The sequence below is a fragment of the Pipistrellus hanaki genome, assembly GCF_964339955.1.
Source record: "Pipistrellus hanaki genome assembly, chromosome: 1".
NCBI classification, from domain to species: Eukaryota; Metazoa; Chordata; class Mammalia; order Chiroptera; family Vespertilionidae; genus Pipistrellus; species Pipistrellus hanaki.
In genome coordinates, this window is record NC_140503.1 from 23763651 (window position 1) to 23786363 (window position 22713).

At 39.4% G+C, this 22713-nt stretch overlaps 1 protein-coding gene across 39 annotated transcripts in view; it reads right to left on the reverse strand.

The window, feature by feature from the left end:
- The window catches only part of SIPA1L1 (signal induced proliferation associated 1 like 1), a 388928-nt gene that overhangs the window by 223218 nt on the left and 142997 nt on the right, over nucleotides 1-22713 (reverse strand). For 38 of the 39 annotated variants that reach the window (XM_084892089.1, XM_084892086.1, XM_084892109.1 and 35 more), the window contains one exon: nucleotides 16627-16683. The exons of the other annotated variant lie outside the window; for it this stretch is intronic. The gene's annotated coding sequence lies outside the window, so the exon portion shown is untranslated. The remainder of the gene's footprint in view (nucleotides 1-16626; nucleotides 16684-22713) is intronic. 39 annotated transcript variants of the gene reach the window in all.

Sequence of the window (22713 nt, forward strand, 5' to 3'; positions counted from 1 at the left end):
CTCATTACTGCTCCATGCTTGTACAAACTTTCTTGTACTTCCTTCTATACTCTGGGCTTTGAATCAAGTAAGTGAAATCCTGGCCAGAAGAAAGATATCTTTTTTTTTTTAATATATTTTTATTGATTTTTTACAGAGAGGAAGGGAGAGAGGTAGAGAGCTAGAAACGTCGAGGAGAGAGAAACACCAACCAGCTGCCTCTTGCACACCCCCTACCGGGGATGTGCCCGCAACCAACGTACATGCCCCTGACCGGAATCGAACCTGGGACTTTTCAGTCCACAGATGGACGCTCTACCACTGAGCCAAACCGGTTTCCGCATGAAGGAAGATATCTTAATGTTACCCTTTCTAAAGAGAATGGAAGAAAATGTAATCCTATATTTTCTTAATTAGCCTAAAAGATTTTATATTTTTAGTTGCTGTTCTATTTGGTTATTTTATCTAAAAAGAATTTTTAAGTGTTACTAACATTTTCAAGTACTATACTAGGCAAGCATTTAAAAATCTTTATCACTGCCGAAACCGATTTGGCTCAGTGGTAGAGCGTCCATCTGCGGACTGAAAGGTCCCAGGTTCGATTCCGGTCAGGTGTATGTACGTTGGTTGCGGGCACATCCCCGGTAGGGGGTGTGCAAGAGGCAGCTGGTCGATGTTCCTCTCTCATCGACGTTTCTAGCTCTCTCTCTCCCTTCCTCTCTGTAAAAAATCAATAAAATATATTTTTTTTTAAAAATCTTTATCACTAACAAAACCTGTAAAACCAGGAAAAAAGAGACTTAATGAAAAATTTCATCAGTTTTCCCATCAACTGCAATGGCTACTCCACAGCAACAATCACCCAAGATTCATCATAAACATTCATTAAACAGCATTTATTTACGACTTACTGTGTCCCACGCACTGAGCTCAGTCATGAAGAGACAATTATGAACAAGAAAAACTTGGTGCCTAATTGTAGGAATCTTTCAGACCGTAACCTTCTGTGCCACCACCTCTAGGCTCAACGAAAAAAACATGTTTCATATCAGTCCTAAATAGTGTTGAACAAATCTTCTACTTACATTGAAATTAATAAATAAGGTTTTTATTTCAAAGTATAATCTTCAACAACTGTATTTTTAAAAGTACTCTGCATGTCTCAAGGTTCAAGCAGAACCCTTTGGGAACTTCTGGGCACCAATACAAGAAGAGCAGCCCCCGGAGGTCTGGCTGGAGCTGACTCCTCTCTGGGACCAGGGAGGCCAGCCCAGTGGAGGCCGCCTAAATGCTTTGGCTGGCCCTATGCCCCATGGGAAAGACTCCCTGGGCAAGACGCTGGAGCTGAAACAGACCCATAAATAACCCATCTGTGGCAGACTTAGTGGCTATGTATATAAAATAAGTCACAAGAGTAGCACTATTCAAATAGTTTTATGAGAATACCATGTTTCCAGTCCTTCACAGCCATGAACTCACCAAGCTGACAAAATCCTGTGAAAGTTTATACACTCAGAATTATAGCCATAAAATAATTAGGTTTCACAATCTTTCCTGGACAGTAAACCTTATTTGGTTTTTCCCCCTTACAGAATTTTAACTTTCCTTAGCCCTATTGTTTAAGAAATTTAGGAAGAGTTTTAACTTCATTCAAAGATACAGCTAAAAATAAAATTCAAATTCATTATGAAAAATAAATCACATCCACCACCTTTACCTGCCCCTAAATGATCAATGGTTTCTCAACACTACCTCTATGGAAAAGGGTCTGAATTCTTTAACTAGGCACTCCAAGTCCTTGGTGAGTCAGTTTCAATCTAATTTTCAACTGGTTTATCTCTATACCCTTCCATGGAAGCCATCACGCCAGGCACAATGAACTATTATTCTCTTACCTGAGCACATTCTTCACTTCCTTTCTTACTATGCCTTTTCACATTGATTCAATGGCAATAAGAGCCCTCTGACATGTGCCCATAACTCTAAATTACATCACACTAGTATGCCTAATGGAAGAGCTGCTCATGGAGCCTCTGTTAGTGCCTCCTCTGCTGAATGTCCACATCTATGGGGAAAGAGCATGTGCTTGAGAAACAAAGGTCGTGCACATCTCAGCTTTGCCATGTGTCAGTTAGGCCTTGAGCACAGTACTTGCCTTGCTAACCTCAATCTGAACAACACAGGAACCGTAATTACTACTCTGCAAGGTTTAAGGGCTTCTGAACAACATTTGCTGCCATGCGTTTAAAATCTCAATTCTAACAACTGTAGATGGTCTGACCTTGGACTTACCTTAGAAAAGAAACAAACACCAAGGGTCTCAGCTTTCTCACTGGTCAACTGGGAGGAGCTGCATCCTTTTCACAGCAGGAAAATGAAGGTAAAGGATCAATGCAGGACTCTCACTCCCAGGCTGGGACCCTCTACCCCTACCCATCCTCCCGGTTAGCGACCTTCCTCTCTGTCATCATATGACCTCTTTTCGCCATCAGACTTTCCCCCTCTGATGGCATATTTACAGCCCAAGCCTAGACTTGGAAGACCATAGGACCTAAGATGAATAAACACACTAGAAAAAAGTATTTTTAGGTTTGAAATGCTGCATAGATATAAATCAAAGCACACAAATAAAAATCAGAACACTGAGAGATTCTGGGGAAGAGAAACAAAGGAAAACGCCTGCTGAAACATCTCTTAACCTTTAAGACTCAATTCAGATAACAGTAGCTGTGACTTACAGATGTGCAGGAGGTGGGGAACAGCCCCAGGCGCTTGCCTACTGCCTCCTTTACTTCTGTGGTTTCTCCAGGGAAGGTCACTTAGCTTAGGAGCCGCCACCACCACACTTCACCAGTTCACCTCTAATACAACTCGCCACACCCTTCCCTGTACTTTGCTTCCATCAGAAGCTCCAGGAGTTCAAGGCCTGTAGGTGAGGATGATTCTTTCCACTTCCTCCTCCACACCACAGAAAAGGAATTAAATGAATCAAATTTTAGAAATAAATTACCCAAATCACGAGGTAACTCAACATTGCAAGGTTGCTCTGCCAAGTGACTCAGCACCTCAAAGACCCCCAAAGTCCGGTTTGAACAGATCTAGACAGTTGTCTTATATCCAGGGAAGGAACTCACCAAAATCCCTCAAAATTAAAAGAAAAAGTTTTCCACGAATAAGGTTTTCATTAGTGGTAAAAGAATCAGAAACAACAGAGAACAGTGAACTAAAACCAAAAATGTCAGGGGGGAAATTTCTGTCCTGTCGAACTTTAGAATGTCCACGATATTTAATATTCTCCTCTCCTCAAGACAAATACTCTTCTTAGAAAAATAAATCAGTTTCACATTTCATATTCATGAGTAGTTATAAAAATAACTAACATATACTATGGGAGGACTTTTTAAAGTCCTTGATTAATCAAATTAATGAAGGTTGACTTATAAAATATATTTCGAACTCGCTTTTTCCAATGTGGAGGTCACCTCATTAAAACATCTGTTTTCTATCTCCATTATTTCAGAATCACCAACCTCTAACAAAAACTGAATGCCTCCTGCCTTTTTAAAAATGTAGTTTTAGAGAGAGACAGAAACATCAAGGATAAGAGAAGAACCATTATCGACTGCCTCCTGCACACTCCTCACCAGGGATCGAACCTGCAACTGAGGCATGTGCCCTGACCAGGAATCGAACCATGACCTCCTGGTTCATAAGTCCACACTCAACCACTGAGCCACACCAGCAGGGCTGCTCCCCCCTTTTATATGAGGGTGGCAGCAGTGAAGAAGAGGGAAAGTTTGTGATTCTGGAATTAAATATTTGGGTTCCCCTCTCCTTGTTTGTAAAAGAACCAGAAGCTTGGATTTAATTCTGAGTTCAGCAAAGCCTGAGGAGCCAACTGCTGAAACAGAAATTCATGGGCAAGCTAGCAATCCCTTGTGTTGCCTCTTCTCTGTGGTGTCTGCCCAGAGAGGACTACTCCACCTCTCCTTGGAAACACCAGAGGTGAGCTATTAGAAATGCTCTCACGAAGCTAAATCAAGTGAGTTAATCAAATGGAAGAACAGTAAGCAGGGAAGCCAGAGGCAGGGGGGGAAATCTCTGCTCTCCTATGATTTTTGAATCAATTCCAAGAACTTTCCTTCTCCCACTGCCAGCAGCACCCATCAATTCCCATAGTAACCAGCCCACGGATTTCCAACTGGTCCAAAAGGGAGGCATGCATGCTGCAGAGAGGAGCACATGAGAGAATGACCCAAACCCCAGGCAGCAATCCAACTGCCGCTTGGTTGTTTAAACATTCCAATTCAACCTCCCTGATTCCCTTAATCCCCAGGTTACCAAGTGGTTCTGTTCTCCCCTCCCTCCCTTCAGCCTAATGCCGAGACAACGAAGGAGGCGATTTCCTAGGACTCGGCACAAAACAATGTTCTGTTTTCTGCTGCAATCTTGGTTCAAGGCTACATGATTTGAAAGCCATCATGCCTCCCCCGCCCCCACCCCCAACCACCACGATGCACAAAAATGTTTGTTTAACGAAGGAATCCTCTGGTACAGAAATAAAGATTTCAAAGATATGGGGTATAGATTTGTGATCCTGGACAGGAATAAAGAGGCTCTACTCCCAAAAGGAATGAAGAGAAGATAAAAAGGGCTACAGTAGGTGGAGTTCATCTTAACTCTGTGAAGAATAGGATTTGTGAGGATGACTGGGCAGGAGTGAGAACAAAAGGAGGAGGAGGACCACAGGGGACTAGAGTATTTCTGTGTCCAACACACACAAGGACACTGCAGTCAGGAACACTGGCTCCTGATGGTGATTTTCAGCAGGGAAAGAGGAATGAGCAGAACTGGGGGTAAGATGTGGGTGATCGCTTTATACGTTCAAAAAGAAAAAAAATAATACTTAGCTGATTCTACCATGTTTATCTAAAGAATGACTATGCTGAAGAGGTTGTTGGTTTGTTTGGTTTTTGGTGTGTTTTTTTTGTGAGGTTTTGTTTTTTTAACAGAAAAATTAATTTATTCTTCCATAATGAAAAACCCATAAATGAAAAATCCAACAATAATATTCAGGCTTCCGAGAACAATGTGATCAGCCACATTTTTCTGTTGGTGTTGGTTTGTTTTTTAAACTAAAAGGGTAAGATGGAGACTCAACTTAAAAGTGCTCAGGCTATGACCCAGTTCTACACGATTTCACATCTTCAACAGTACTTAATGGCTAACAGAAAGAGTGGCTGTAGGTGCTACAAAAAGCACTGTACTTGCCACTGACACAGAGCCTAAGCCTCACTGAAGAGATGCACATGTTTTCCTTAAGGTAAATACTGAGTAACGCAACTGCAGGTCTATGATGTACTCATGCATCCATCTTAGTTTTGTTTTTCTTTATTTTTTTAAACATGTTCTTACTTGTTTTAGAGAGGAAGGGGGCAGGAGAAAGAGAAACATCAATAATGAGAGAGAATCATCAATCGAGCCGATTGCACACCCCCCTCCTGGGTATCGAGCCAGCAACCCAGGCATGTGCCCTGACCAGGAATCGAACCAATGACTTCCTGGTTCACAGGTCAATGCTCAACCACTGAGCAACACCAGCCGGGCTCTTTTATTTTTTTTTTTTTTATTGTTGACACTATACAGGGTCCCTTATCCCCCTCCCTTTGCTCACCTGCAGCCAGCCCCCGTAACCTCCTCTCCGAGTTTCACCATACTGCTGATGCTCCCAAATTACTTTCCAGCAAAAACACCACAGCAGTCTGAATGAGTTTCTGTGTTCGTGTTTTTTAAATACGATTTTTAAACATTCACCTACTATATTCTTGGTACTGTGCTAATTACAAGACATGAAGTAATAAAATAAAGACTGTAAAACATGACTCAGCATCACCAAAAGTATAGGGAAAATGGAAAGAAATACATGAAAACAGTAAAGTTTATTGTGCTAGGAAGGTAAGATTATATGTAACTGCAGTTTACATTATCAGTAATGAATCTAAGATAAACTTTTTAAAAAACAAGAACTATTTGAATTATGCCAAACAAATTCCTAGAAGATTCATGCTCTAAAAAGAAAAAACAACTAAAAACATATGTAAGTTTATCACACTCTCAGTAAGACTAACAGGAAATTAATCTAAGTCTAAAGTTCATAAGGGAAAATAAATGAGCGAGAATAGCTAGAGGAGTTATGAAAAGGAAGACTAATAAAGGAGGAGAACCTTAGTACATGGCAGGTGGTAAACTGTGTTACAAATATATACTAATTTTTAAAATGTGAAATGGTTCACGGTTAGACCAAAAAATAAAAGGATAAACTAAAAATTCTAAAACTAAAATAAAATTTAAAAAAAACCTTGGAGATAAAGGGATGAAGGATAAATTGGGACACTTAAAATCAGTGCAGAAAAGATAAGTTACTCGATAAATGGTATAGGCACAACTATACAGCACGTGGAAAAGAGAATAGGATACTGACTCACACCAAAAAACTCCAGATCAAAAATTAAGAATAAGAAACCACAAAAATATTTTCTTTTAAAAAGCAGGAGACATTTTCATATTCTTAAAGAACATAAAACCATTCTTCTAAGTAGGAGATAAAATCCAAAACCCATGAAGTAAAATACTAAAAACTTATACTTGGCAAAATTTACCATTAATGACAAAATATAAACCAGTGGGAAAAAGTCACAAGGTGCTAATCTAATCATTTTTTCACTTTAAGGGCTTATCTCAGTAGGTAAATGGGCAAAGGATCACAAGAGTCAGGTCACAGACAGAAAAACTGCTCTTCACCACACACCAGTATGTGGAACCTCACTTATGACAAGAGAAATGCACAGGAAACGAGCAACGAAATCCCCTTTTTCGGGTATGAAATTGGCAAGGATCAAAAGGTTTAATCACACTCTATTGGCAAGAGAGAGCAGAAAGGCACACAATGTTCATAGGAGTGTAAATTTGTACAATGTCTATGGAGGGCAGTTTAGCAATACTTATCAAAGAAATGAAGATACATATTCTTGGACCCGGAAACTCCTTTCCATAAACCGGCACAGTTGCAAGTTCAAGGACAGCCACTATAGAATTGTTAATAATATCAAAAGATTGGAAACTACTCCAAGTCCATCATCAAGAAATGGGATAATAAATTACAATCATAAGCTAGAATGAAAAGGAATGAAAGCATAGTACAGTATTCTAGCATCTGTGTAAAATTAAATTTCAAAAAGCATATATACTAAATGCAATATGACATTTCTGGATTGGGTCCTGGAAAAGTAAAGGGTAACGGCAGAAAAACCAGTGAAATCCAAGTAAAAGCTCTGCAGTTTAGTTTCACAATATAGCCTTTTGGATTTTACTCTATGGGCATGTATTAGCTATTTAAAATATAACATTTAATTTTTTTAAATCCTTACCTGAGGATATTTTTCCCCCATTGATATTTAGAGAGAGTGTAGAAGGGAGGAGTAGAAGCAGACAGGAAGAAACAACAATGTGCTAGAGACACATCAATTGGGCCAGAGATGGTAACTGTAACAAGGTATGTGCCCTTGACTGAAATCGAACCTGTGACCCTTCAGTCCACGGGCTGATGCTCTAACCACTGAGCACTAGCTAGAGCTTAAACTTTAATTTTTTAAAAACCTAATTATGATTGAATTTACACCACCCCTGGTATCCATATCCTTCTACATATCACTAATGAAAAACATCAAGTATATATGTACTACTTTAACACTTCTAATTGCACCTAAATACACACCTGCCTCACCTATTAGATTTTAGGTCTTTAACATGTTAAGCGCCATGTCAGTCACCGATGACTGACACTATACTTTCAGTCCGGACCGGTCAGTCACTGGTGCACCCAGCATCTCGGTGAAATTGGATATCTCGGGCTAAATGGAAAGGAAGACAAAAGAGGCTTGATGCTACGTGTTAAAGGTAGGAGCCTTGTCAACTCATCCCTGTACTCATAGAATCTGGAGACTACAGGATAGGGCAAAAGTAGGTCTCCAGATGTGAGTCTGAGAAACACAGAGTTGTACTATTATTTATTAATGATTGTATTATTAAATCTACCTTTGCTCCACCCTATATGTCATGAGGTAAGAATTCAACAAATCAGATCCAAAATTATGTCTGGCCTAGTGTTCTATTTTTTGAAATTTTGTATTTCAAATGTCCAAACAATTCTTTTCAGGGTTTCCTTCGATCCTGGGTTCACAATGACATAGAAAAATTAGGGGCAGCAGGGGAGGGTGAAGCAATAATTCTCACTGAGGATTTGGGTAGGAAAACAGAGAGAGACATTTCAGATAAACAATCCTCCAACTGAACTTTCTTACCATTTCACTGTGTGCTAGGAGCTGCAAGGGGCGTGAAGATAAATGAGATCCTCTCCTTATAGTAGAAGTTAGGCATAATTAACTTAATGCCAACACTTGTAAAGGCAAAACTATGAAGCTGCCTTGGATTTCCAAAAAATGTTTTACATAAAGGTGACTAAAATGCTTTTCAAAAAACTATATATTTTGCGATAATAAAACTCCAATTTAACAAAGTGGTTTTCTATGATGTCTTCTCAGAAAATGAGCTCATGGGCGCCATGCTAAAGAATAGTCAAAGAAAAAAAATTCTATCCTTAAACTCCATCAATAACCTAATTTTCTAAGAATTCAAAATACAAAAGATAAACTACTTAGGAAATATTCTGAGGTCCCTGAATGAGTGGAGAAACACTACAGTTTCTCAGAAATGCATTATCGGTAATATCCCATCTCCACAAACTCAGGGCTCGAAGCTCAGTGTCATAAAGTAACACAACCTGGGCTAACCTTTGGTTCCTGGGAATACCCGTTTTTCGTCTATAAAATGAACAGATGCCAGCTAAGGCTCCTTCCTGGTCTAAAATGCTATTAGCTCTCTTTTCCTTCACACCCCAAATATAAACTAAGGCTTTGCAGTCCTTTCATACGAACAGGCACACCAACACATGCATTTGTCTGTGTGTACTGGGGAAGGAGCTACCTGTAATACTTCTTCCCTCTTGCTAGAAGGGCCTAACATAGCCCCCTTCCCCCCCAAAATATGACTACAAATGGGTACCATATAGTAGCAGTTCTCTATTCAACTCTATATTGAAATTACATGAAAATGTGCATGCTGTACAGTAAAACAGCTGTTCAATTGTACATTCACTCTTGTTTAGAATTATAAAAGCTTCTAACTTGGTTTTCATCTATCTTTTATGGACAATGAGTCAGTCCACATGTAACTTGTCCTGAAAGTTATATTGGTATGTTTGTCTTGTCTGACACTTTTCATAACATAGGAAAAAGATGAGAACGGAGCAAGTTGCAGGCGTACTCATCCATGTGCAAAGATATATGAATTATCAGTGGGCAATTTTGTTCCAATTTATTTACAATAATCCTTACCTCTGACCTATTGGCTTGAAAGGTGATTGTGTAAAAAGCAGAACAAAGATCTGTGAGTAGGAGCTAAGAACATGGCACAGTATTTACTGAGAGTTTAATTATATCTGTCAGTTGACTTTTTTTTTTTTCCAAAACATAAAAATAACATTGCACTGTTAGCAAATACGGTTTTTTTGTAAGGAAGCTGTTTTTCCCTAAATAACCAGTATTTCATGGCATAGGTCCCTTATAAATACTAATGGGGGCACAGAAGTTTTCTAAGACATGCACAAGTAAGTTCAAATTTTCACAGTGAGAGATATAGTTGAGTGAATGTGAATATGAAATAATATCCACCTGTAGGATTAGCCTGAGAGGCCTTCCTGAGGAAATGAACTTGAATGTGTTTCAAAGGAGGATAGGGTGGCTGACAGGTGGTGAAGAAAGGGAAATTCCAGGCAAGGAAAAGGTTGTGCACAAAAGCTGCCTCTGTGGTTTCTCAAGAAGCAGCGTCACAAAGCGATCCGGTGTGTGGCAACGAATACTTCAGTCATCAGCACAAACCGGAGGGCTGACTGTACTTCACACTGTACTTCACACACCTCGGTCTCCTCATCTGCTGTAGGAGGCTGAACTCGGGGCTTCTCTGGTCCTGTGCAGCTGAGCCACTGCTTCCTAAGAGGCAGCGCACTGGCACCCAGCACTCCAGCAACCCCGCGAGGCCTGTGGCTTATCAGCCCCATTAGATAGATGAAAAGAGCGATGAGGCCTCCGGTCACAGGGTTTTAGAAAATAAAAGATATAAGCATATTTTTGTAGAGAAAAAAGTAGTATATGAAGACTGACAACTTCAAAAGTCAGAGCTCTTGACCGTAATCAATAGAAATCATTTTTACATTCTCTTAAAGGATCAAAAGAATATAGAGCTGTATTAGCCTTCCCCATCATGCCAACCAATCAAAGGAAAGGAAAGGGGTGTATATACCATCTTTACTTTGAAGAATGTCCTTTAAGGAAAACCAAAGGAGGCACCATGCCTATTCCTGCCCGGTAGCGACTCTCATTTAATTATGTATTCTCTCTCCCTGTGGTGTCCACAATGAGGTGGGTGTTGTGTTGAATATACAACACATTCCTTAGCCATTAGAACAGAGATTAGCAGCTCACTGAAGAGGCCTTCCAAACCTCAGAAGCAATTAAGACAACCCTCACAGCCAGCTTTACCTCCAATGCACAAACCTCTAGAGAGGTGTTACTTTTATATAAAAGCTCAGTGGACATTACCATAATTTACTTGTAACTATTTAATTGCAGAATTTTCTATGTATAAATTCAAATCTGGTAGCAAAATATAGTGCAAAACCAATCTCAAAAATTCTGAAGAGTAAATATTAGAACTTAATGAGGTCTACTTATTTATAAATAAGTTGGTTCTTCAAATTTAGCTCCCCCCATACCACTTCTTTAGATAAGCATGTGGAGTTAAAGAACCTGTCCACCACTGATGGGAGTCCCTGGTAAAACAACTTGGGAGTATCTATTACACTATCCATGACCTGGCAACTGCCTGGAGAAACATATGGCCGTGTGCACAGAGCCAAGGACAGGGCCTTATTTGTACTCAGGTTCTATCAACAACAACCTAGAGGGCTCAGCAATAGGAAAATGTTAAAACACACCACACACACACACACACACACACACACACACAACTATACAATATTCCCAACTAGTCTATAAAACATTAAGCAGCAGTTCAAAAGGATAAACTAGATTTACATGAACTAACATGGACAGATCTCCAAAGCATGTCACTGATGAAAAGAAAAGTTACTGGTATTCATCAACACCAATTATGTGAAGTTTGTTTGCTTGTTTTAATCCTCACCTGAGAATATGTTTTATTAATTTTAGAAAAAGGAAGAGAGGGAGGGAGTAGAAGAGGAAAGAGAGAGAAACATCAATGTCACAAAGAAACATCAATTGGTTGCCTTCCATAGAGGTCCCATCCAAGGTTAAGCCCATAACCTAAATATGTGCCCTGACCTGGAATTGAACCTGCAATCTTTTGGTTGTATGAGATGATGTTCCAACCTACTGAGCCACCCGGCCAGGCTATTATGTGAAGTTTTAAGACACAAAAACACAATACTGTTATATTATAAACAGCCAATTAACAAAGTGTTTGCCTCTGGAGAGCTACCAGAAAAACCAGGAAGGGGGTAGAAAATGAGGAATAATCCTTATAGACTAATTTATTACCTTCTATTAAAAAATTTAATTTTAAAAAAACATATCACAAGGGTTTTATATGGTTATTAAATGAGTTATTATTAAAAAATAAGGTAACATAAAGATATCTCTGCAACCACTGCTAAATTAAAAGCTAATCAAATGCAAGAAGACAAATTACCAGAAGCAAATGCAACATTACAAATGAAGCTAGGAGCTTTTTTGACGAAGAACAGAAGACTGTCAACTTAAATGGCCACATGAGGCTTCAGTAGGTGTAACTAATTATTATTAGTGTGAGCCTGTACACATATTCTTTTTCCCAGGCTAGAAACTTCGCAGTAACTGAAAGAGAACCTGATACAGGAATGTTAAAATTACATTATCATCACTAAACTAAAACAGTCATGCTCCCCTTGACCCCTAGGAATCCTTCCCCACCAGTAGTCTATGTTGATGTAAGAATACAAAATGAAATTTTTAATAAAGGTCAGCTTATCTATATTTATAAAAGCCTAAGTGACCAAACGACTGAACCACTGAAGGACTGGTTGACCAGTTGATCGGTCGCTATGACGTGCACTGACCACCAGGGGATCAAGAAAGGAGCTGCCCCTGGTGGTCAGTGTGCTCCCACAGCAGGAACATGGCTCAGCAGACCATTTCTATTCCGGAGGCCCACCAACCACTCACTCCCTCAGTAGGCCTGTAGGTCCAATCACCAGAGAATGGGCCAGTCACTGATGGACCGGTGCCACTGGCATAATCCCAATAGAGCCACCAACTTCCTGGAAGTCAGCCTAGGGCACCTCACTACTTCCTTGCTCTGAAGAGGTTGATGTCCCGTGGCAGGGCTGCACTACACACCTCTTGAATTTTCCTTACCATCAAGTTGCTGGAGACCTCAATATGTGCACATGTGAGCAGTAGCCTATTCATCTCTCCATTATCTTGCTTAAAAATCATTTCCAAAAGAACACAATAAAGCCCTCCTCCCAGGAGTCCCAAGACCCCAAGAACATGGCCTCCTGGACTTCACCATCCTATGGCCTTAATTTTGCATGCATTATTTTGATGAAAGCCACTCAAATAACAGTGTAGATATATACAACTTCCTTTTACATCTAAAATATGCTTCAGTTTGATAAACATTAAATAAAGTCAGGTTTCAAAGTCAAACCCCCACCACTAAGTTTCCCAAACCTTTTGAGAAACATCACTATATCACAAAGAAATGGCAGGTGCAAGCTCTCCACGAGTTTCATCTCTAGGTCCACCTAGTGATCTGGTCCCAGATGCCAGGTCTTCACAAATGTCTTCACGGAGAGGAGCGCAGAGCTCTACACAATCCCCACCCTGACCTCCACCATATTCACACACACAGTTTGTGTTCTTACTTCTCCATTTTCTGATTCCTTACTTTTACACTTCTGTCCAAATCAATCTTATTAGCCAAGTTTAAATTAACTAGACAGTCAAGAAAGTGGTCACATGGTAGCATCATGAAGAATCATACTTGTACAAATCCTGGGCTCAGAAAAATGACTTGAGGTATGTACTAAGCAATAAGGCACTCTTCCAATCATGTGTGCTGTTTGCCACTAGAATGAGCTTAAAAGAGGCATCTCTCTATTTGATGTGGACTGATGCACTCTGAATTTCTGAAGAATGTCAAGATAAGAATTCAGTGAGAATAAACTGTCCTTATGGAAAAGAAGAGGGTATGATGGTATTGGTAAATGTGAAGGGGTCATATCTCAATTCTGCAGACTGGTAAAAATGTTTGCTAGGCCAAAAAATTTCAACAATTTTCTTTTTTCAAGAACAAAGAAGGCTTTGCATAATAAATAAGCATCATAAAATAATTCTGAGATGACCTCAAGGCATGCCAAACTCAATTCAAATTAATCATGGACAAAGATAAAAGGAAAACTCTGCAATCATCCCTTTGCTACTCTAAATATTTAATATTTTCATTATACTTAGCATTTAGTTCATACAATTTCATCTAGTGTTTATCTTAAAAAGTTATCTCCATTTTGTCCCCTCAGTGCCACCATGAAACTTCAATTTAGGTTGACACAAAGAATCTCACAAGTCTACTCAAGGTAAACATTTGAGTAATATTCTTCCTAGAGTTAATATATTTAAAGTACTATTATTATTTAACTCACTGTCTTTTGTCAATGGCACAGCATTTCTTTTATGCTGTAACGAAGACATAATTAGTTAGAATAATGAGGAGAAGAGAGATAGGGTGCACCACGTCAATGGACATGAAAGGGTACAGGTGGCCTTACCCTCTCGTATCCATTTTTAACTGACCTCTGAATCTTCTATCATCATTCTATTGCCTGGTTAGCCAGTGGAAGGCATTATGATTATTTACTGTTGTTGTTTTTTAAAGGAAGAAGTTGAGAGTTTTTTTAACTTCCTCAATTAAAATCTGAAGCCTGGGTTGCAATAACTAAACTAAAGTAACTGAAAATTTTAAATAATATCTCACCTACCTATGAGTACATAATTATCTATATAAGGGGAAACTCCAAAATAAAAATGTAGTACCCGGGAAAATGCTTAACTTAGTTAGAGATCATAATCAATACTTGAGATAACATCATCCTATGTTTCTTGCTGGGTATTTACAAAGAATATAGCAATTTTTAAATTTTTTTAAAGGGAAGAAAAAAGTGTGCTTTCTTAATTCACTTTTAAAATTATAGAACAATACTACTAAAAATAAGTATAAATGACAGACTTAATAAGATACACATATAGAGCTACCTATAAAACACAAGGTTTTGTGGGTTGGGTTTTGGTGTCAGAGTCATTTTGGGTTTTTGTTTTCTTTCAGAGGAAGGGAATTGTTTAGGTTTCCCTTATGTGGAGAGCACGACCAATTAGCAGGCCAAGAAAGAGTCAGGCCAGCAGAAGGTCTAGAAAACTGTTCAATGGCCTCCCTCATCTGTTGTCTGAGTAGACCTGAGAAAGTATGAATGCCTAAGAGAAAAATCTCCCACCCAACCTGCAGTACCAGCCTCGTCAGATATTACTGCCATTAAACAAAAAATGAGTTAAGTCTCAGGTTATTAAGCTAAGCGACTAATTCAAAAGACAAGGTGTAGCAGCTTAAACAACCTTGGCTTTGTAATAAAGCTAAAACTTAACACCTGTGCTAAAAACTGTCACACTCAAGTATATCAACCAGCAGTTATTTATTCAAAAGTGTTTAAAGTATCATAAGTCATACAGAGTTAGCACTGAAGGTGCACATTTCTACACAATTCTCAGGAGGGGGGGAAAAATCTTGAAAACAACTTATATGACTGAGGTGAAACCATTGGGCACTCCATAATATTCAGATTTTCCTTCTCTCATGAAGTACCTGAGCTACAGCTACCTTCATGGAGCATATCTGGAAGGCTGCTGCTCACCACTAAGGAATTCTTGGTGGTTAAAAAGATGCTACATTCCCAAAGACACATTTTCATTTGTGTTGCTAATAAAAAAAACATGGACTCTTCATGGATAAAAATTACAGAGACCTAAAATTCTTTCTCAGATTCCACCTCTATTAAAAAAGAATGTCGCTGGGACTTGTCAAGTAAGTGTCAGAAGCAAAGTGTCCTCGTGTAGTTTAAAAACATCTTCAGAATTAATCATTCCCCAATTTCTCTTACTGAAATTCAAGAAGGTCAGAAATAGCAAGCCACTTGGAAAGCAGTACTCCATTTACCCAGCAAACTTCAGGAAGAAGCCCTAAGCTCTGAGCAAAGGTGGTCAGGGGTGAGGTGCTCAGATAACCTTGACCACCCTGGCAGGATGCAGGGCTCCAGAGGAGCTGACTCCTCGGGCAACTGGCTTCTGCTCCTGACCAAACAGAAAAGAAAAAAACCAATTCCTTTGTTTCAGCATCTGGCTGATGTGAAGGTTAAGTACAAAGAAAGAAAATCAAAGGAACCTACACAACTCAAACCACTTGTTTTATCTGAATTTACGAGTTGAGCATATTATAGCATTTTCAGCCTACAAAAAAAAACATCTCTTTCAATCAAAGTAAGCTATTATTCTCCTCAATGAGAATACCCTTTTAAACTGATGAAAATATCTGAGGAATGTCCACTAAAACATTAGGATAGGCCTAGGACAGTACTGGGTTTCTACCTAGCAGTACCTAAGTGCAATGACTATAAGATCAAAGGCAAATGTCAGTCAACAGATCATCCAACCATCTCTCAATTTTTCAGGTTAAGCTTGGTATTCCAAACTAATGTATCAGGGTTAACAGGATTCATATGTAGAACATGAGGTGAGGTATAAATTCCAATCACAATTTAAGAAACACAGGTTTTTTAAAATGCATTTACTATGCAGCAGAAACATAAATATGAACAAAAAACTTTCACATTATTAATTTAAGTAGCCAGAAAAATATCTGAACCATCCTATATAATAAAAGCCTAATATGCTAAGTGTCCGATCGTCCCATCGGCCATTCAACCAATCAAAAGTATAATATGCTAATGATATGCTAAGCCTGCTCAATTGCTCACTATGCTGTACACTGACCACCGGGGCAGATGCTCCAACCAGTAGGTTAGCTTGCTGCTGGGGTCCAGCCAATCGGGACACACCTTGGAGCCCTCCCACATCCCCTCCCCAGTTGGCCAACCTCCCATGTCCTTCCCTCTTGCAATCTGGGCTAAGGGACCCACTCCCTTCCCGCCAACCCCGAGTGCATGAATTTCATGCACCGTGCCTCTGGTTTTATCTATGAAGATGGAGACAGGCGTTTCCTCTCTTCTCTCTGTTCATTTCTGCCTCTCAGAAATAAAACAATTAAAGGAGGAAAAACCAATGGGAAAAAATAGGATCCACATTTACTAAATCAAATTTTGCTATAAGCAGCTGACATTCTACAAATTAACACTTGAGTGACATTCCCTTCCTCCAACAGGACTTAGTGAATAATCCACCAACTCACCCTTTTCCACTTCCAAGTTCTGGCCTTTGAGTCCAACTTGAGGTATTCTCTCAAAACCTAGATTAAAATCATTATAAAGTTTAGTATAACAAGGTTCTTCTCAACGATTGAAAAACAAACAATGGTACCTCATAGGAATAAAAGGAGGAAAATCACTACTACAAATAAAATCATAATTACAAAATGTACTTTATCTCTAAAACCCTCTTTCATTTGTAAACTCTCTATGTACAGTTCAACACATTCAAATTTAAGTCAACTAATAACCACTCCCACTTAAACAACAAATTCTTAAACCTGGCTATTCAGTATCTACACAAATGGGAAGAAACCCAAGAACCTGTAGGAGTAAGAACCTCACCCAATTAGGTGACTTTGATGTAGTTAGTCCATCATCTGCATATGGCAACCACAATTCCAGACCAGTGGTTCTCAATAGGGGGCAACCCAGGGGACATTTTGAAATGCCAGGACATTTGTGGTAATCACAACAAAAGGAGGAGATATGCTACTGGCATTTAAAGGGTAGAAGCCAGGAATGCTGCCAACCACCCCACAATGCACAGCACAGCCCCCCACTACAAACAATTATCCAGCCCAAAATGTCAATAATTGTAAGGTTGAGAAACTCTGTTCCAAAGCAGCCAGCCATCATGGTTACTGATAAATCCTACAGTTCTCACACTGGTCACTTCAGATAGGTTTATAAGCTATAGTCATAAGCATCTCCTGTGACTGCTAAGCTTATTATTAGTTCAAAGAATGCACAAACGTGGCCAATATTAATAATTTACAGTACATGTACTATTCTAAAACTATTAAAATAAACCAGACTATGCATGTCCATCAGAGCTTTCAAGAAACCAGTTTTTAAATTTTTGCTGAGGTGTATAAGAGATCAACCGAAGGACTTGTATGCATGCATATAAGTATAACCAATGGACACAAAACTCTGGGGGGTGAGGGCATGTATGGGAGTGTGTTGGGGGGGGGGGGAGGGAAGAGCAATGGGAAGATATGTACACATATAATAATTTAATTTAAAAAAATTGCTGAGGTGAAACAGTATTTCAAATTACAGTAACTCCCAAACCCTATTCCCAAATGTATGAAACAGAAGTTAAGAGTAAGAAGAATAAGACCTTGGTCTCCCTTACAGATACCCCAAATGCCTTCCCCTGCCAGCATGGTCGCCTCCAACTGCCTTCCCTCCATGCCAGCCCAGTTACCCATAACTGCCCTCTTCTGCAGGCCTGGTCGCCCTCAGCTGCCCTCCCCTGCCAGCCTGGTCACCCCCTACTACTCTCCCCTGCCAGCCAATTTGTGGTGGCCATCTTTGACCACATAGGGGGCAGCCATCTTGTGCGAGGGTGGGAGGGTCAATTTGCATATTACCTCTTTATTACATAGAATTTCTTGCTCTGAATCTCCAATGCTATAAAGGAACCATCCAAATCAAACTCAAGCCCCAGCCCCAGGCAAAGAGCACCTGAATGGGTGGTGGGTATTATAGCAGTCTAGAAAGAATCTGGGGCAGAAACAGGGCTCCAATCTGGAGCTCCCTCCCAGCCCTGGGGCCTTTTGTACTAACTAAATCATTAGGAAGCTCTACGGAAGGGCATGCTATGTTCCAAAGGAAAGGCTAACATACACCTAAATTCAGATACCTGTTAAAGCAGTGTAGAGCCATCACATTTCCACTACAGAAAGGAGACAATTGGCAAAGGCAGCCTTGTGCAAAAGCCAGGAAAATAATGACCTGGTCCAAGACGACTTTTTAATGTCCATCAATGACTAAGAGAACCAAACAAGCAAAGAAAGGTTAGGGCCTTTAGACCCTGCTTTTTTTCTACACACACACACACACACACACACACACACACGCCCAAAACTTACTAAGAAGGTTGAGAAATATTAGTGCATGTTATGAAATTTAACCCCTTCCACCATTTTTCTACATTTATATTGATCTTTAAATAAAAACTCATCATAAAATTTCAAAACATAGACACTTCATCTCCCCCCCCCCCCCCCCCCCTCAGCAGTAAAATATATTCTGTTCCAAAAAAGAAAGGTTGCTCAATTTCCTGTCAAGAGCAATCTGGAGAAGGCCACCTACACTGTAAAAGCAACAAGAGAGGAAAATAAAATGCTGAAGAAAAGCCTGTATGTGTGGGTGTATACTAAGTGCAATGTAACTGCTGCTCTGGGTTTTTAAAAGCTTTATTCCTTGAGCCTTCTGAGAAATATGGGAATTGATGTAACTGCTAAGGAGAAGTTTGTCCTCCAGCTTATTTAAGGAAAACAAGTCCTCTGATGGACTTTAGTTCTACCAAAGAAAAGAAGGTATGGGGTGGGAATGAGCAATTCAAGGCCTGTAATCCATGATTTTCTATACTGAGGGGGAAAGAGAGATTCTACCAACCAGACAACTGGCAAGTGCTATTCTCAGAAAGAGAAGGCTGCTGTGACAGTTCATCTACTCCCCACAGCTACCCTCCCCCCTTTCCAAATCACACACATTTTTAGAATAGGACCAGTTTGGTCCCAATATGCTTAATCCTAAAACTATGGGGCTAACCATTCACAAACACAGACATGAGCTGACTGGATATGAATTAGTACAGCACCACATTTGCCACTCTACCAAATTCCCCTTACCCTGCTGATATTTTGTGAAAACTCTGCATTCTAAGACAGCAATCAACCAGCTCAACACCTTTTACTAAAAACCTATTGAAACATGCTCAGTTCGGGGATAGAAGCAGTGTGGTGAAAAAAGAAAGCTTAAACAGCTCACCACCAGTGAACAGAGGAGAAAAGAATAGCATAACAAAGTAAGGTCAAATGCAGCATTATCACAGAATTGCATCTCAGTAAAATGCCATCTTTCTGTAAACCAGACTTTCCCACTGAAAGAAGTAATTTGCTGCAAAAGCCAAACACAGGTAATGGGAAATAGAGAATGGGCAAGGAAAATAATGTATTAATGAGGTGATGGGGAATATCTAGAAGGAGAATAGCAAAAGACAATATACAACAGGAAGCCACACTGACAGGGCAGTTAAAAGTCAAGACAACTCAGACAAGCAAACCCCTTAAAATGGTTTGTTTGATAAGCAAAAGAATTTGAAGTACTAATCAACTAACAGAATAGGGGGTCCAGGAGGTGTCTTATTTAATAATCTCAGATCTAACTACAAAAAAAGACATTGCCGGTGTGGCTGAGCATCAACAGATGAACCAGGAGGTCAGGGTTCCATTCCAGGTCAGGACGCATGCCCAGACTGTGGGCTCGATGCCCAGTGGGAGATGTGCAGGAAGCAGCAGATAGGTGATTCTCTCTCATCATTAATGTTTCTATCCCTCCCTCTCCCTTCCTCTCTGAAATCAATAAAAATATATTTTTAAAAAGGAGTTGCCAGACTAGGACATATAACTTGATTTCCCTGAATCAGTTGAGAGTAAGTGGCAAATATAATGGTCTATCACTCCTACAGAGTTTACTGAGTAACTTCTATACACAAGGATACTCTCCTACAAAGCTACAATATTTATGACCATCAAATTTCAGAAATTATCTGTGATACAGTACCATCATCTAATCCACAGACCAGATTTGCCTTTCTTCAGTTATCCCAATGATGTCCATTTTAATAAAAGGATCCAACCCAGGATCTCACGTGGCACTTAGTATTCATAGCTTATTGGTCTATTTCAATCAAGAATTCTTAGACTTCCTTGACTTTCAAATCTTGACCATTTTGAAGATTCCAGGTCAGATTTGTAGAATGGTCCTTAATTAGAGTTTATCTGATACTTTCTTATGATTAGAGTCAAGCTATGAATTTTCAACAGGAAGAGCTCCTCTCAATGTATTCTATCAGGTGCTGTTGAAACAAGCATCTGGCATTAAAAAGACAAAAGAAGTTATCCTGAGGAATTCTGAATAAATAAAACACACTGGATAACTTAATAGGCACTTGTTTCTCTAATCCTACCTATTAAGCTTACATGATCACAAGACAAGCAGTAATTATCCTTAGGAGTTAAGGGAAAATAGCCCAGTTTTAAAAGAAATTTAAAATCTAAAAAAGAAATAGGAAAAACAAATGTATTTGTTAACATCCAAAAAAAGAAAGAAAGAAAGAAAGAAAACTCTGAAACGTATTAGATTTTCATTGTAAACTCCCAGATAATGAATTTTGGGTAAAGATCAATATAGCTATTTGAAAAATAGATCTTCCCAGGCTAATGTAATTTTCTTGTTATTGAGACAACCCACTTATCAAGGGACTGCAAGACTTGTATTTTTTAACTTTAATGTATTTGACAACTCATGAAGACACAAGAAAAATGTCCTTCCCAGGAAAGTGCATACCCAATGGTTCTGAGGCCCCAAGCTGTAGAAACCACTTCTTCTTTGTCCTGCAATTTGATGCATAAAAATTCTACATAGTCAGAGAGTGACAAGCAAATAAAGTGGCTAAGAGAAGTCTGTATGGTGATGACAAAAGCGGTCAGTCTTTTTACAGGCTTCTTATCTTCATCTTGAGGCTTCTTCAACTCCGTTAAAGACACCTCATCTACTCTTTAACTTGAGCCAAAAATTTAGGATTCATCCCCATTCCTTTCTTCCACACCCCTTTTTCATTCTGTCAAGACGTAAATTTTACTTCCTGAAGACTATTTGAATCCTCTCCATCTCTCCGCTGTCACCACCTTAGTCCAAGTCACAGTTATTTCTCAACTAGACAGCTGCCCCAGATTCCTCATTAGTCTCCTTCCTCCCCGTGATCATTTTTACAGAGTACTCAGACTGACTTTTTAAAAGGTTTACCTCTCGAAATGGCACTCTTCTAGAACAGATAGTCCTAATCGCCCACAGGAAGGCACAGGCTCTTGTGACAACTTACAAAGGGTGCCACCTACTCTTCACACCAGAAAAATCACTTGGGGATTAAAGTGACAAGAGGATATATTCATGGCAAGCTTGTTGCCTAAAACAGTAAACAGATCTTTAGAAAGTGAGTTATTCTCACTGGAAGAACCTGAAGCCCCATGTGTTTGGTGCTTCTGACTCCATGGGCACAGGCACGAGGTGGAAACTGCCATCACACACAGGAAACAGATGAGGGGGATAATGCAACTAGATAATCAACTGCCTCCCTCTTCCCTTCACTAGAATTTAAGAAACACCCAGATAACCTGTTAACCGGGGAGTTCCCTTTTTAATAACGCAACCTGTAACGGGCGCGTACTCTTTCACTAGGACGTGTCAGTACGTCACGCCCGGAGGACGGAATTTCATATTATTATTTTTTATTTATACTTAATGAAAATAAATGAAATATATATTTTTTCGTTTATTTATATATATAAAGCACAAAGGAAAATACAAAATTACAAACAAACAAAAATAGAAAAGAATACCGACAAAAAAAAAAAATGGACACGTCGAATTAAAAAATTATAAATTTTATAAACAATGATAAAGATTACAAAGAATAGCCGAAACCGGTTTGGCTCAGTGGATAGAGCATCAGCCTTCGGACCTAAAGGTCCCGGGTTCGATTCTGGTCAAGGGCATGTACCTTGGTTGCCAGCACATCCCCAGTGGGGGGTGTGCAAGAGGCAGCTGATGGATGTTTCTCTCTCATCTCATCGATATTTCTAACTCTCTATCCCTCCCCTTTCCTTCCTCTCTGTAAAAAATCAATAAAATATTAAAAAAAAAAAAAAAAAAAAAGATTACAAAAAGTATATACCGTCCCTCTCGGGGCGCAAAATATATTTCAAGGACGTATTCATACGTCCTACCCATCCCGATATTGTTTACGTTTGACGTATTTATAGGTCCCGCTCGGTTAACAGGTTAATTAATAAGGAAACAAACTAGAAATGCAGTTCATAGCTGAAGCAGGACCTGAATACACATCAAGGAACATATTATGAGCATCACAAAGTGGTTATACCAAAACGACAAAAAAATTTCAGCTGACAAAAATAATTTCCTTATTCTCAGAAATAAGTGTTATACTTGTCCCAGCCTCAATTAAAACTAAAATCCACCTATACCCTAACAAG